We start from the raw sequence: 14338 nt of genomic DNA, 5'->3' as shown, positions 1-14338 counted from the left end.
TGAAATTGTCTTCAAGGTCACAGGGGCCTTTGATCACGTTCTCTAGTATATGTTACAAATCATTGAACAGTTATGAGGAAGAAGATGTCTCCACAAACAGCTGACAAGAGCTAATGATTTTTCAAAGAAATAAAAGAATATGGAGTGCACTAGTCTGAAAACAATGGGAACAGTGTGCATAACTGCATCGTTTCTCAGAGCAATAAGTTCTGGAAGGCAAGATGTTGCCTTGCAAAGGGAACAAGAGTGTTGATATGATATGTTTTTTCCTATAGTTTTCTAAATGAGCCATTGCAACATTTCTCGACAATCATGACAATAGTATGTGCGCTTTAGGAAGGATTTGGCCTAGGTGCCTTTGACCTTGGCAATCTCAAGGGCCTTCCAACCTTGCTGAATCAGAGATCAGCACCCACCAACCCAAAATTAGCCACAGGAAATAACAGTAGTCTCAGTCACAGAGTTGATGGAAGAATGGAAAGACCTTGAAGGAGAATCCATAATGAAACTACATGGTCACCTCACCTTTCCTCACCTCCCATTCTTACAAGATCTAAGTAGTGTTAGGACTTTCTTATCTCCCTGGCTGCCTTGAAGAATAAGTTTTATGGAGAAATGAGCAAATGAAACCCTTATTTTTTCCTCATGCCAAAACCTGCCAGGCAAATCATCTCTTCACAAAAGGTTGTCCCTCATTCTGACAACCTTTTCCCTGTACAAAAATTGAAAGACCATGTTTATTAACATAAAGGAGGGTAGTTTTTAAAGCATTGCAATACTTTCTAACAGTTTAGCATTTCATTCCATTCTAATGAAGAACAAAAAAATATAGTCATGAATTTATTTATTTATTTTCAATGACAGATGATAAGAACCATTGCTCTGTTTTCTCCTGATTCATTCAGCATAGTTGGAATGAGTCAGAATGCCAACCTCCAGACTGACACAAGGACAGATGGGCTTCTTTTATCGCTGAAGATCGGACTGACTGAAATGAGTTGAGGGTTCCTTGCATAGCCATTACATTCACCCCTCACAAGAAATCTCCTTGTGAACTGTCTAATTTCCATTCTAATAAAAGAACAAAAAATGTTGGGTACATATCACTTTTTTCATACAAAATAATAAAAAAGTGGAGCACCTGTTGTTTCCACTTCTGGAACTAAGCTGTCCCACTAACAGAATAACACAAGAGGAGTTTGAACAGCTGATGATCCAGTCATGAAACAGATCAACAATGTCTTGTACATCTTAACCATTTACCCTTGCTTTTTAACAGTTGACTGGAAGTATTTTATAGAATTATTGAGGGAAAGAGTGACACACAGGAGCAATTCAGACAGGGCTATGCAGGTAATTTCTGTTGAAATCACAACATGGCTGATTTATACAGGTTTACCAAAACGCTTCCATGAAGATCAATTGTTTTAACAGTTGTATTAAGTCAGGGCAGTGGTCAGTAAATTGTCAGTAAAATATGTACATTTTCACTGGCTATAGTTTTACAAGGACTAAGAAAGAAGTCTTTCTGTTCCCAGCTTCTGGTGCTGGTGATTAAACCTTCATGCAGTGATATATCAGTGTAATGTAGTATATTTCCTCCTAAAAAAAGAGAACTATAAGTCTTTTAAATTGAAATTTGGATCTATATTCCTGTACTATATTTTCATTTACATTCCTATAGCAGCCTAGAAAGAATTCTTAGGGCATGACAAAATCACTACATTTTTTAAATATGCGCTGAAGATATACATCAGGAGAACAAAGCCATCGTCCAGTTTAGCATCAGGACTGGGCACTGGAAGCAGATATAATCCAATTAACTCCAATATACAAGAATACATTTATATTGTATGTCTGCTGTTGATCAGCCCTTCTGTTTTGCATTTTGGTAATGAGTTGGATTATGGCTATTGATCCAAAAACTTCCTTCAAAGTCTTTCAAACACAAAACACGCTTACGATTGAATGTTTGCAAAGCTGCTCAACATTTATTAGGAAAGATATTTAAATGCATAGAAACCATAAATCTTTTTGCTGGTGTTTTGACTCCTGCCATGACTGTAAGTCATTCAAGTAGATGATTGTGGTTCTTCAAATTATCGGGAGCAGTCACGCCTAAAAGTTTGAAAGGTATTTGTTATTATTAGAAAATACATTAATACTATGCAAACATCCCATTCTTTTTTCCTTTGTTGAAATGTTATTTTAAGATCATGTGAACCAGAAAAGAACACAATCAGTCTGTGCATTGTCCTCCAAGTCTGACCCACTAATTTGTATGGTGTGATGTTCCCAGGGGATTTGGGATGGAATATCATTTTTCCCTAGTCTATCCCATGACACACCATTCCATTCCATTCCCATATCCCATGACATAAAGCTTTAGATGTTGCAGTCTGAGGATATGTAAAGGATCTGAATCTTACCTCTTACAGCAAGGGTAAGAATCATAACAGACTCCAATAGTTTTCTTTGTACGGTCACAAATTTTTTGACAAACACCATTGACTTTAAGGCAGGAGAGTCTATTCCTTATTTGTTCTGCTTCACCTAGAAATTGAAGATAAAAGCTGTAATGCAGTTTGAGGAAATGCAGCAAGTCTGAATCTTACCTTCTACAGCAAGCGTAAGGGCCATGACAGACTCCAATATTCTTCTTCTTGCTACTACAATAAGCATCTTTTCTAAAGCAGGTCAAATGCAGATCTAGGATCTCTACACTTTGGGAAATATATGCAAATGCATTTCAGAGGCATAGTGAGAAAAATGTATTTTGTTAGGATAATTCTTTGAAAAACAGACTTTTAGGGAAAAGAAAGACTGTTCAACATTAGGATCTGAATTCATAGGGTCCAAATGTCTGAAAGTTAGTGCTTCATAAGGAAAAGCCTATATCACCTTTACTAATTGTTGTCATCTTGAACGGCAGAAAGAGACTCTTGACTTACCTTTGTCTCCAACGTTCAGAAAGGCAAGGAGAAGAATGAGAAAGCTCCAGGGTTTCATAGTGATGAAGAAGTAGAGGCAGCTTTCTGACACTTCCCTAGTCCAAGAGTCACCAAAATAGGCATAGAAGAAAATAGGTTGCACTCTGTCTTTTATTCAACCTGTCAGGAGATATTCTTAAGTTTAGGAAGGCAGTGAAGTCAGTAAGTACAAAATAGAATGATAGTTGATTGGCTGGTCTTTCTAACTGACTGGGTGGTATTTGGAAGAGATCACAATTCCCTTAAAATGATTAGGTTCCCAGTCTCAGGGTGCTTATGAATGTATTACTGTTGCTCAAAGCAAGAATGGTCAAATAGTCCAGTAATTCTTTCACTAGATAACACTCATAGACCAAGATTGCCTCGTTACAATTCTGCATGGCCATGTCATTTCTAACTTAGGTTATGACAATGCTTCATAGATAGGAGTGCCTTGCAGATAGCCAGCCACTCTCATTCAGCAGCTTCCAGGGTTAGAAACTCAAAGCACTTTTGCTTGCTTGGAAAGCCATAAGTATAACATCCTTTAAAGCACAGCCCTTGTTCATTTCTGATGTTTTTGAGTTTTTACACATTATTAAACTGTTCCTCTGCAAACGAAGACACGTAAGTAAAAGTTAGGGCTGTTTCAAAGGGATTGCAGCATATGCAGGCTGTAGGCAAGGAGGATGTAAAAAAAAGAGAGAGAGAAGAGGTGAGGGGAAGTTAGGTTATGGCTGCCTGCCTTCAGCACTCTGCACATGAAAGGGCACCTCATATTCATCTTGGGCCATAGGCACACCTGTCTATTACTCAATGGGTAAATCAGGCTAAATGTATTTCCCAGGTATTTTTCAATGACTAGTTCCTAATGGCAGGTCCTCTCTCTCCTGCATTAATTCCCCACCCCCTAAATATGAGCATCCTTGCAATTATTCGGACAACTACCTAGCTGCAAAGATGTCAGCCTACTATCTGTTCCTTATAATAAGAGGAGCTTTACTATATACTGGATAAAGTGTTAAAAATGAAGGTAAAAACTAATACAAGGTAATATAAAGTAAGGAAGAAAAAGAAAGGAAAGAAATCAAAGAGAAAGCTAAAGGTGTAAGAAAGAAAGAAAGAAAGAAAGAAAGAAAGAAAGAAAGAAAGAAAGAAAGAAAGAAAGAAAGAAAAGAAAGAAAAGAAAGAAAATAAAGAAAATAAAGAAAATAAAGAAAAAAGATACAAAGAAGTGGCCTTCTTTACAGCAGTTTTAAGTACAATTATAAATTTACCTCTTTCTTTAAACTTACATCATGACTCTCTTCTTTCTATAACCAGTCCTGTCTAATCATCAGAACCATAAATCAGAAGTTCATTTTTTCTATTTTACACAAAAAGTCCATAAAGGGTTTCCAGTCAGCAATAAATGTAGATATTGTCTTTTCTCCGATCAAACAAGTCAATTTGGCAAGTTCCATCATCTTCACCAACCATTCCTCCATTGTAGGTATTGCCAAATCTTTCCATCTTTGTGCATACAATAATCTCACTGCAATTATCATATACAAAAACATGACTGTTCCATGACTTTTTTTTCCAACTGTTTGTCCATCAGTCCCAAGAGGAAGACGTCTGGTCTCCATTGTATATTAATCTTTAAAAACCTCTGAATCAGTGCATGTATTTGAATCCAAAATTATCTTTTTTATACATCAAAAAGATAGCATGATAAAATGTCCCTTCTTGTTCACATTTCCAACATAAATTTGAAGTGCCTTTATACATTCTAGACAATTTCTCTGGTGTCATATACCAATGATACATCATTTTATAAAAAATTCTTTTTAAGATTATAATACAATGTAAATTTCAATCCTTTCAACCACATATTTTCCCATTGTTCAATCTGGATATTATAACCAAAATTTGTAGCCCACTTTATCATATATTCTGTCATTTGTTCTTCTTCTGTTTCACATTTCAATAAAAGTTTATAGACTTTAGCAGTTACATGTTCATCATTTGTACATGGTTCTGTTTCAAACTCAGTCTTACAATGTTCTAAACGATCAACTCTTTCATCTACTTTAAATCTTTCTAATAAATGTAGATAAGAAAACCATTGGCAACTATATCCCTCTGCCACCAGTTCTTCTCTAGATTTTATTTTGTATTCCCCTTGACAAAATCCTAATATCTCACAATAAGTTAGCCATTTGTGTCTGCCTATGATTTCTGTAAAAAAATTACATTTCTTGTCTGTAAATGGTTCTTGTGCTGAGACCCCAAAAGGTGTTTCTGGGCACAACTTGGGTTTTAACTATTCCATATTCTTAATATGTCACGTCTAGCATAATGATTTTTTAAATCCACATTAACCTGAACTTTATCGTGTCACAGATACCCACGCCACCAAAATCTGAGGTCATATCCTTCTCCCTCCAAATGCCTTGTATTTCTCAGCAGTACCCACTCTTTCATCCCAACCAAACAGCAAGCTGCAAAATACAATTTCAAATCAAGAAAAACCCAATCCTCCTCTTTTTTTTGCATCTTGTAACACCTTATATTTAACTTGTGTTTTTTCCCCTGCCGCACAAATTTAGATATATCCTTTTGCCACTGTTTAAATGGTGGATCTGCTGTCAAAACAGTATTGTCTGAAACAAAAACATCATTCTAGGCAAGACATTAATTTTTATCACAAAAATTCTCCCCAGCAATGACATTTGTAGTTTCTCTATCTTAACATATCTTTTTAAACTTCATTCCATGTTTTAGCATAGTTATTTTGAAATAACATACAATTCATATTTGCCATGGTGATACCCAGATATTTTACTTTCTTCTTAATCTTAAAACCCTATTTTATTCATCAATTCTGTTTGATCCTCTATTTTCATGTTATTTGTTAACATCTTCATCTTCTTTTTGTTAATCTTAAAACCTGCTAATGTACCAAATGCTTTTAGATTTCCCATTAATATTTCAATTCCCTTTAAAGAATCTTCCAGAACCAACACCAAGTCATCTGCAAAAGCTCTTAACTTATACGTTTCTTCTTTAATCTTTACTCCCACAATCCTCTCATCTTCTCTTATACAGGTAGTCCTTGACTTATGACCACAACTGGGATTGGAATGTCCATCACTAAGTGATGCAGTCATTAAGTGGGGCAGTGGAGTACAGGGTGGCAGGGGCAACTGCGGCTATGAGTAGACTGGAGTGGCTGGGGCTTCCTGGGGTGCTGTGGCTTCGTGCCACACTGCTGGGGTGACTGAGGCTTCCAGAGGTGGCTGCAGCTTCGTGCTGTGCTGCAACTCAGGGGCTTTTTGCAGCCCCAGAGCCACAGCATGCCAGGAAGCCCCTTTGTGCCATACTGCTGGGCTGGGCTGGGCTGGGCTGGGCTGGGCTTTGCGCTGTGCTGCAGCTCAGGAGCTTCTTGGCACACTGAGACTCTGGGGCTGCAAGAAGCCCCTGAGCCACAGTGCAGTGCGAAGCTGCAGCCACCCCTGGAAGCCCCAGCCACCCAACAACAGAGACTACTGTTAAACATCAAGACAATTGACTTATATTTTCCCACAGGATTTTATCTTCTCCCATATGCTTGTCAACATTTATAGGAAAGTGCTCAAGGAGATCATACATGTCTTTGGAGAACTTTGAAGGCACAAACTTCCGGGAGATTTGGATGGAGACTGTGAATATCACACCATGGTTATTATGTACAAACCTTTCTCATTCTCCCCCTTGAAGCTTCAGATGCCCCGTAGAAAGACATGGTATGCTTGTCACTTCACTCCATTCACACTTTTCACATGCTGCAACAAAAGAAAAGGCCAGCCTTCTTTGGTATTTTGCCACAACTAAAATGTGGGCAGAATATTTGTGGATTCAAAAGTAATAAACACAGAAATGAGGTAGAAGCTGAAAGGGCACATTAAGCAAAGCATAGCAAAGAATAACTTCGACTTCAGGGCATAATGTAGGTGGGAAATAGCCCCGGACAAGGCAATAAAGCAGGGCAGAACAACATGCCACACAGGAGTGCAAACACAGGACAAAATCTCATATCCCTTCAGTTGCTGGGAGCCCCTTGTCTTCATCAATGGCAGCAACAGAAGTTCCTCAGATTATGCCAGCTGGGGTATAGCACCTTCCCCTAGTAGGTCCATACCAAAGCTCTTCTCTTAGGGGTGATTTAGAAAAGATACACCTTTCTCTCTTAACTCATCACTTAGTGATCTTTCAGGCACTGGTCCATATGCCATGTACTTTCCATAGATAAGATGTGTACATTGATGAAGAAAGTCCTCCCAATCCTGCCTGTTTCACTTCTTACACAAGATAACTTTGAAATAAACACGTAACACTTTGCTGATCTCTTTGATATGGGTTTTAGAATATAATATGAAATAAATACATAATGCTATTCTGATATCTTATCCAGAAAGCAAGGCATAAGAAATAAAATTCATATTATTCCATCAACTTTTGGTTTGCAGCCTACTGTATATATACTTCTCACCTAAAAAGGAAGAGTTGAGGAAGAGTTATGTTAAGTTGGGGCAGGAGGCAGGAAATCACAGCATGGGCTACATATTGACTGGCTATAGTTTGACTAGGACAAAGAAGAACACTTTTCCCAGACAGCTTCTGGAGATGTTGATTAAATTCAGTCTGACTGCTGCACTCCTCCTAAAGAGAGAGATTTTTAGGCATTCTAAATTGAAATTTGGGATATTTATATTCCTAGAATTGCTTAGGAAGAGGTCTTAGGATACGAAAGAAACACTGAACCTCTCACAGCAATGCCAAGTAGAGATGCAACCAGAATGCAAGCTGGTATAGGCTTGCCATTACAAGCAGACAGAACCCCACAATTCCAGTGTTCAAGAACACACCTATGTCATGTGACTATTGCTAATCAGGACCTCTTTGTGTTTTACATTTGGACACAAATTGTATTATGATTAATCATCTAAGTATTTCCTTCTAAGACTTTCAGACATGAAGCACACATCGCTCACTTGTAGAGTTTTTATTAGAAGTACTTGAAAGGAATACAAGCAGCAAAGATGTTCTGTTTTTTCTCAGTCCCACCATGCAGATCAGGTAAGGTGAAGAAGGCAGTTTTTCAGGCTTTCATGTGAACCCTAATGGTTGGCAGATTCTCCATTACTATAAAAATACTGTACCTTGAAACTTTGAAACCATGCCATTCATTTAAAACAAAAAAAAAAATAAGAAGAATGATCAGCAAAAGAACATAGGGTGTCTGTACACTGATCTCATGTGATCTCATTAGATCTTACTTCCCCTACTCCAGGTATCACCAACCAACCTATATACTGTGATGTTACCAGAGGGTGTGTATGCACTGGTGTATTTTGAATAGAGGTACATGAATTTCATGTCATAATTATTACATAAATTTTCCCCTCCTTCCTGTGTCTAGAGCCTCTATTTTCCTCACTAAGTATCATGCCATGCCTTCATGGGCCCACTGTGACTTATCCTGGATCGAGATTGCCTGGGCCCAGTTCTGCATGCCCTGATGATTTCCAGGTTAAGTTACAGCAATGCATTTTAAGTGAATCTTCCATCAAAAGCTGCTCCCAATTGTTAGTATCCAGGGTTGAATGTAATTAATTGGAACACTGGAAACATTGTTCCAACAACTGAAGCATGAATTGGAACCCTGGGAACAAGCCAGGGTTTAAGAAGCTCAGTTGCTTGTATTTCATTGCTAAATACAATCCAGAGTGTTGATGCTTATCTTCAAAACCATAAGCAGTTTACTTTTCAAAGGGCAGCCAGTACCGATTTAGGCTAATCTGAGTGTTCAGTGATTATGTAAAGTGTTTCTCTATTCAAAGAAGCCTGGGCAAAAGGAGACAGGCTTTTTACTAAAGATTGTTATTGTTACCTGATTTTCTCCCTCCTCCTTAAGTTGTACCTCATAATTTTTCAGTGTTTGCTCAGCCTTAATGTTCTGGTCAGGCCATGAGGCCAAAAACACTGCTTGCAGGAAACATCTCATTCCTATCATCTTTTGTACTATTATACTCTAGAAGAAGGCTGACAGACACATGTGTGCAAGACACACATGGCTTGCAAAAGGACCCCAGTCTGGCAGAAAGGTAAGATGCCTTCAAACAATTTCTTCCATGATTCCCTTGGACCAACAAATTTTAGTAGAAATAGGGAATGACCCAAACAAATTTGAGGACCCAAATGGTAGTATAATAATAAAAATAATTCCTGATTGTCACATTATGGTAACACTACGGCAAATTCAGCAGAAGAATGTTTGACAATTCCTTTCCACAGTTAAGGAAATAAACAAAATAGTAAGTAGTCACCAAAAAATCTATGCTGATTTAACTCGTCTTATTTAAGCCAATGGGGAAACAGAAATTATGCCTACATAGATACAACTCCTATATTTTTCCCCAATGTTGAATGTGAAAGAAATAAACTAACTCTTGAAACATTGGATTTATTGGTCCTGCTGACTTGCCTGCCCTGATCATTTCAGCAGAGCCTTTTGGTTTAAGTAATCATTAAATGATCCTGTTGCTTATTGTTATGCTATAGGATCTTCTTAGTTTTCCCATCCCCTCAGCCAGGAAGCAAACAGAGGATGAGGGGTTGGATTTCTTCCCTTTCTTCTTATAGCACTTATTAATCATTTCTCAAATCTTCACAGGAGAACTCATTTTTGTTTTAATTTTCTAAATTCCCCATGGAAAGGATAAAAATGGCCTTTACCCATCCAGCCAGTCAGATATGGATTCTTGCTCCACAAATCAACCCTCCCCTTTTTCTTTCTTTGCTCTCTTTATCCAAATGAAGCTAAGCCACCTTCCTTTATACCCAAGCCAGGCAAGGATAGATATCACATTTTCTGTTTCCTTTCTTAATTAATCCAAGGTCAATGTCTTCTCTGCATGTTCTTTTCTTCACAGACTCATCCTCTGCAACCACTGCTTCACCTTCCTTTTCTTAAGCTTGCTTTACCACACATCTTACATTAGTCCTACAATCAGCTTAGAGTTTTGGCCATTGTAGCCCAAGATCACCATGTTAGTCTATTAACAGCTTTAACTGCTTAAAATCTCTAAGTTAACCAGTAATTCTGTTAACTGAAATACAGGTCTTTTGTATATTGTTAGCCTAACATATTTTAATAATCTAGATTGATTGGTTAGTAATTCTAGTTTCATTTTTGTACCTTCTGAATGCATAACAAATACATTAGTGCTGGGGAGGGCCCAGTTCATTGTGCTATGTTCACCTATAGTGTTCAAGACATTGTGCTGTTCAGCAGCAGCTTGGAAGACCACAAGGAGGGTGGTGCTACTCAGATCTTGGCTGACCAGTATGATTTTGACCAGAATTGTGAGTCATGATATGAACCGTGAGCATTTCATGATTATAATTGATTAGGATCTTTTTGGGTTTTACATTTTGGACATAAATTGGATTCTATTCAATATTCCAAGAATGTCCTTCAAAGTGTTTCTGACACAGAGGAGTATACACAATCATTTGAAAAGCCAGCTTATTTTAATTAGAATAAATGTTTGAAAGCATTCAAAACAGGAAAGATTTTTGTGATGTTCTTAAGGCTTCTACAATCTAGATTCCATCAGGCATTCAAGCAGAAGATGGTGGTTTTTCCATGATGACAAGTCTTTCCTTTAGCTTTCCCTAAAAGGTTGGAGATAATTTGAAATATATTGATATTATGCACTCATCCAATTCTTTTTTATTTTTCTATGGATCGTGACCAACAAAATATCATACAGTACAACTTTTGCACATTGTTTCTATTTGGGAGGAGAGGGGGATATGAATGGATCTAATAACTCCAAGTCTAATCCAGCAGGGTTGGAGTATATGAATATTATGCCATTGCTGGTATATGAAGTCACCTTATTTCTTCCTCTGCAGCCTCAGGTTCCCCTGTTAAATATTATGTGCATTCTTACTCCATTCCTTGCACAATTTTTTATGGACAGTAAAGAGGCAGTTAAGCAATGGGTCCCCATGGACCCTTCTGCCTCCAATGTTAATGTAAGGGAAGTCAATGTCCCCATAGCTTCTCTTTTCTTCCTCCAATTGCTTCCTTCTCTAGCATCACTTCTATTAAATCATGTGAGCAATATCTGAAAATGTTTCATATTTCCTTTCTATTCTTCAGTGTTTTAAGTGTTCTCAAAACATAGCCACAGTGCTTCCTTTGAGAGGCAGAGAGTGGGATTCATGGGTGAGAAATTGGTGTAGTTTTATTTTGTCCTCAGTAAGACTCAACCCTAGAGTCAGGAAGCAAAAGGCCTTGCGGTTTGGGGGGGGGGGGGAGAGAAAACAGATTTAATGTGTCTGAGCCCACAAATTCAGTCACAAGTCTAAAAAGCCCTGGGAATGTTGGAACCAGTATGATTAGGTTGGCAGGAAACATTTATTTAATTGTCCAAGGGATCCTTTATTTTTTTTTAAGTCACCTTGGTCAGTTGTGTTAGCATTATCTCAGTTCCACAGTAGTCCCAGTGATAAAAAAATAAGCAACAATATTTTTTTAAAGGGTGTTGGGACATGGAATTTACCCTCCACACCTCCTTCTGGGGCTTGGCATCAAAGAGCTGATAGAAAACATATCGACTGCCTTTTTGTGGGAGCGGATAGGGAACAGGAGCTCTGGAACATTGCGTTAGAGTTGACTCATCTCTAAAAGTTGATTTTGAGAATAATCCAGGTCCTCTAGAGACCAAGTACAATTTAGCAAAAATAAAATAGGCAAACAGGGGTGGGGAAAAAGGCACTTCCAAAATATGTTTGGAAAGATGACATATTGCCATAGATATACTTATGCCAGAAATTTCTCAAGCAAGAAGATGGAGGTGGAATGCTTCATCCTAACTGAGGTCAGTTATAGACTGGAGTCACTAATCATACTTTGTTTAACCAGGGTTTTTGAATAAACCATATTGGCTAACTGACACAGTATACAAGGCCCAGACCAAATACAGTAAGCCACATTATGGATTCCCGTACTGGGTGAGCCAAACTACACCGTGTATAACAGGAATACAACTATACTGCCCAACCCCCCTTTTGGTATATGAGGACAATGGCTCTTTTGCAGTATTCTGGAGTATGCATGGCTTAACAGGAGTAGAGAAGAAGTCCAGTTACTTGTGGGTCAGCCCTTCTTAATGCCTTTCCTGCATGGAGGTCTTGGTGGTCTGGAGATGAGAACACGTTTTGGAGCTATTTTTCTTTAGGCAGCCTTTTTCTCTAACAAAGCAAAACAAACAAACAAACAACAAAAAAGCCAAAGGGGAGAAATACTGTTCAATCATTTTTAAATTGATTTATGACAAATTGTGCATAAGCTTTATAGCTTATTACTCTGTGATGCAATGGTTACCATGATAAATATTGCTTTCTGCAGATTTCCAGTTAACTTCTGGAGCAACTTAACCTTGCTCCTGGGACTTCCTTTCCCATAGAAACCTAGCTATGCCTTTACCAGATCTGGGCAGTTTACTACTCCATTAAACTGGACATGTTGCCTTCCACTCTCTGGGCAATGCCTTTCTCCATATTTGTCTCCTGAGTGCTTCTCCAGCACCTGGGTGCTCCTCCAGGGCTGCCCTTTCCTCCTACAGAGAACCACTCCATTTCTCTGATCTCTCTCACATCTCCCCTAATCTCATAGGCATCTCTTCTCTCTCTCCTTAATCTCAGCCCAAAGGCTTTAATCAGCAAGGGAAGAGCTAAAGGGGGTCTCCTACTAGGCTTGCCTGGGCAAGCCCCATCTTTTCCCCTCCTTCTTTGTGAGGCTAGGAGTCCCAAGCAACTATTTGGGCTGTGGGTCATCTCCTTTGTATACCTGCTATCAGATATGTTTTATCAGCAAGGCAGGGCTGCAGAGATAATCTCTCCCTCCCTACTTCTTCAATAAGCTTTTTGGTAGTGGGTGAACCTTGGGAGGGGGCTTGCCTGCCTTGCCTTGCTTTGACTGCCCAAGCGAATACAGCTTGCTCATTCTCTACAGGAGAATAATGTGGAGATGGGGGAGTTCAGAATAAGATCAACTCTTGTCTGGAATTCTATCTCATTTAATGAGCCAAGACTATATCATGTATGGTGCTTGCCAAAGCCACTGACCAGACTTCTCTGTCAGGAAGCTCAAAACAGAGCCACAATGGTACTTAACTTCCACTGGTGTCTAGTTTTACCTTCAGTTGCAAAAAGAACAATGCCATAATTTAGGTCTTTCATTCCCAGTAGATCCATGGCAGGTTAAATAGTAGCCCAAATGAAGTCCTTTCTGAGGAGGTGGGAGGCGGAGAGGAATCACTGTATGATATATTGTTCATTTTAAAGAAAATCGTAGGCAACCTTATCTCAGAAAATTTGAGAGTATACATTAACTATTTTTTCCAGGATCCTACTGTGGTACCTTGAATAGCTGTTACCATTTGTTAGCATTAGTGTTAGTAATAATAAATATTACTTCCTTGAGGATTTCAGTGCTTCAGGGCATGCTTTGTAACTTGAGTCAGGGGTATATGACTCCTTATCATGGAGTTGGATGGAGATTAGATTTTAACTTTTAAGAAGCTGTGTAGGGAGATGGCCATTCCAGGAAGCACTGACGATTGAAGAAAGCTGGAAGAGAATATTTTACCAACTCAGACATGAGGGATAGGCAATCTGTGGCCTATATGTGGCCTCCCAACACCTGAGATCATACTATTCAACTCCAGTGGTAAAATGGCAAAGTGGTGTGATTTTTGTTTTGATTTACAAAATTATGCATAGGAATCAGAGTGGAAGGCAAATTGCCAAGAGAGTGTAATGGATTCCTTTCACTGATTTCATCCCCTTAGTGTTTGTGGGTGGGGGTGGTTAAAGGTGGGCATAGGGACAGGAGGCCTCACTGCTATTCAGACAAATATGAAAAGAAACCCTTTTCATGCTTCAGTGCAGGAGAATCAGCCTATGCTGGCTGAGGAAATCTGGGATTTGAATTCTATGCATCAGGTGGCTGCCCAGCTTAAGAAGCACTGTTCTAACCAACACATTAAGTTGTAGCTATCCATCATGTTCATTTTCTAAGAAAAGTTATAGGGACTTGTTGAGGCCTTGAGGCATTCTGGGAAATAAAGACAATGCTGGGTTTCAATCTTTTGCAGCCTGGTAGGCATCAATGTATATCCATGGATAGGTTGGTATCACCTGGCAGTATACTGAGGATCCTAATTTTAAGGCCAGGTAGCACACATTTTTTTTCAGGTTGAGGGCCAGCCTGGGTTAGGGTCCAAGAAAAAGAAGTATAACAATAGGACAATGACATTTGATTTTATATT

The 14338-nt window shown here is 38.7% G+C and overlaps 1 long non-coding RNA gene across 1 annotated transcript; it reads right to left on the bottom strand.

The window, feature by feature from the left end:
* Positions 1–1965: 1965 nt before the first annotated feature.
* On the bottom strand, positions 1966–14293 carry LOC112542102 (uncharacterized). The gene is made up of 3 exons (XR_003085969.2): positions 2952–14293; positions 2430–2553; positions 1966–2118 (listed from the first exon to the last, which is right to left on the bottom strand). It is a non-coding gene; the product is annotated as an uncharacterized LOC112542102 (long non-coding RNA).
* Between the last annotated feature and the right edge of the window lie 45 nt (positions 14294–14338).

Source organism: Python bivittatus, unplaced genomic scaffold, assembly GCF_059951505.1.
Source record: "Python bivittatus isolate LINGU-HERP-01145 unplaced genomic scaffold, Pbiv_v1 ctg000690_np1212, whole genome shotgun sequence".
Taxonomy (NCBI): Eukaryota; Metazoa; Chordata; class Lepidosauria; order Squamata; family Pythonidae; genus Python; species Python bivittatus.
The sequence above is the reverse complement of the archived record's forward strand: the minus strand, read 5'-3'. Positions and strand labels throughout refer to the sequence as shown.